This window comes from Hibiscus syriacus, unplaced genomic scaffold, assembly GCF_006381635.1.
Source record: "Hibiscus syriacus cultivar Baekdansim isolate YM2019G1 unplaced genomic scaffold, ASM638163v2 tig00008483_pilon, whole genome shotgun sequence".
In the NCBI taxonomy this organism is placed as follows: Eukaryota; Viridiplantae; Streptophyta; class Magnoliopsida; order Malvales; family Malvaceae; genus Hibiscus; species Hibiscus syriacus.
In genome coordinates this window covers 1,440,952-1,443,809 of record NW_024062165.1, presented here as the reverse complement: position 1 = coordinate 1,443,809, position 2,858 = coordinate 1,440,952, and positions in this window count along the sequence as shown.

Here is a 2,858-nt window from a genome sequence, read left to right as displayed (position 1 = left end):
TTTTGGGAACTACTGATAGTGTACCAGAAAAGGGTTTGAACTATGATTTTCAAAAGTTAAACTCTTTTACGAATTTATGAGATTTACTGGACTATGATTTGTTTAATGTACCTATTATGATTTTATGGTAATGTTGGGACACACTGAGCCTAGCTCACCTTTCGAAAATATTTTTCCCCTTTCAGATACTGTTGGTTATATACCTCGGTTCGAGCACTTGGAGGATCAACATATCTCTTGAAGTATATCTGATTGTAATATTTTAAACTTGCAAGTTGACTTTATTCTGGTGACATGGATCTATTTTAAAGTATTGGATTTTATAATTATGATACTTTTGCTATAACTATTCAGTTTATCAGGGTTTTGATTTTTAAGATATGTTTTAAATTAATTTATTACTGATTGGTTTTATATTTAAGAGTTGAGTTTTAATATTATAATTTATTATAATTTCATGTCATGAATAATGTGGTTTTACATTGATTGGATATCGGTTTCAGAAAATGTCTTTAAAAATCATGTATGTGCCACTAGACTTAGTCGAAACGCATAGGCCGGGTCTAGGGGTTACATTTATTGGTATCAGAGCCTTTGGTTTTTAACCCTCATACCGTGTATGAGTCCATATTGAAAATACGGTTTTGAAATATTTTACAAAACAAGTTACAAAGGCCATGTCACAAAATTATTAAGATTTTTAAATTGTGTTCGAGACTCCAAGTACTTATCTAACCCTAAGTTTTATCTTCTGTAGTAAACTTGAGATCTATTAAAATGAGTGCTAGACGTGGTCGTCGAACTAGCCGTGGACGAGGTCGAGTGGCTAGATTTGCAGATCCGATTGATGAGATACATGTAGATCCCCTACCTCCGATAGGTGATCCTGCTCCTACGACCCCAACGAATCTGCCTCCTGCCGCTGGTATTGGCATGACTACACCGATCATAGGAGCGACCGATATTGAGTCAGAGTCTACCAGAGTTGCTTTGGATGAGAATTTTGGTAGACAAATTATGCAGTTGATACAGGGAGCAGTCAGAGCTACTGGTCTTGTATAAGAGGTTCCTATTTCACAGACTTTGATCGCCAATGGAGTTAGGGGGACAGTTTGGTGGAGCTCCTACTGAAGCTGAGGATTGGCTCCAGGATACAGAGAGAAACATGGATCAGTTGGGTTTAGACTCAACTAAGAGATATCAGGGTGCTGTGGCGATGTTAGATGGGAATGCCTACACTTGGTGGGAGTCAGTGACCAGTAGTGTTCCTACCGATCGTTTGACCTAGAATTTCTTTAAGGATCACTTTCGGAGTTGTTTTCTGGGAGAGCGCTACTTAGCTCAGAGACGTCAGCAGTTTCAAGACCTAGTTCAGGGAGACATGACTGTTTCTGAGTATGAGATCGAGTTCTTCAAGTTGCTGAAGTATGGATTCAGTATGTACCTACTGAGAGAGATCGATGTCGTAAATTTGCCCTTGGACTCAGATACGAGCTGCGTAGGTAAGTTGTAACCCATCAGGATGAGATATTTGATGTGCTGGTGGGCAAAGCCAAAGACGCTGAAGAGGTGGAGGTTTTAGCTTCTGGTAGAGAGTGTGTTGAACATAAACGATCTAAGAAATTTTCAGGCCTGATGGAGTCATCAGCACAGTCTGGGAAAAGGACTCGTAGTTCAGTCCCTCAGAGAAGCAATACACGTTTCAGGCCTGCTGCATCCTCACCGTTCGTTGGCAGTCGAGGTGGTTCCTCGTCGTATTATCATGGGTTCTTTTGTGAGTTTTGTGGTAAACAACACACAGGAGAGTGTCGTAAGAAGATGGGTCTTTGCTATCAGTGTGGATCTAGTGGTCACTTTCGGAGGGATTGTCCTCAGCTAGCTTCGTTTGAGCAGACCGCTACTCAGACTCCTGTACGTTATCAGACTATAGTACAGACTCCAATTAGAGATCGTAGCCAAGTAAAGGCTTGTGGTTCAGCGTCCAGGACTAACAGTAGAGCCCAACCTCAGTAAAATAGAGGGCCAACAGTTTCTGAGGCTAGACAACCAGCTTTGGTTTATGCCACTAGACGTCAGGATGACAGAGATGAGCCTGAGGTTATAGCAGGTACATTTACTATTTATTATATCCCATACTTTGTATTACTGGACAATGGCTCCACTCACTCCTATGTATCGAGCTCGGTATCTCGAAACCTTCAGATTCCGATCGAGAACACTGAAAATACTGTTACAGTTATGAGTCCAGTAGGACAAGTGGTATTAGTGAATAAAGTATTTCGGTGTTGTCCTCTCGAGGTTCAGGGAGAAATTTTTCTCGCTGATCTTATGGAACTTCCTTTAGAGGAGTTCGATCTAATTATTGGGATGGATTGGTTGAATAAACACAAGGTAAATCTGGATTGCGAATACAAGCGGGCTACTCTAAAGACTTCAAATGGTCGGACCGTGGTGTTAATTGGTGAACGGCGTGGCTATCTCTCCAATATAGTTTCAGCTATGGAAATTGATCGTATGATCCGGAAGGGGTATGAGACTTTCATTGCTTGTATTTTGAACACTAAAGGTTCATTGTCCACGATCGAAGAGATCCGTACAGTTAGCGAGTTTCCTGATGTCTTTCTAGAGGAGTTGCCTGGTTTACCTCCTGATAGAGAGGTAGAGTTCGAGATAGAGACTTATCCGGGATCTGCACCTATTTCTATGGCACCTTATCGCATGGCTCCAAAAGAACTTAAGGAGTTGAAGGTCCAATTGTAAGAATTATTCGATCGAGGATTTATTCGGCATAGTACTTCACCATGGGGAGCTCCAGTTCTGTTCGTGAAAAGAATGATGGGTCGCTAAGATTATGTATT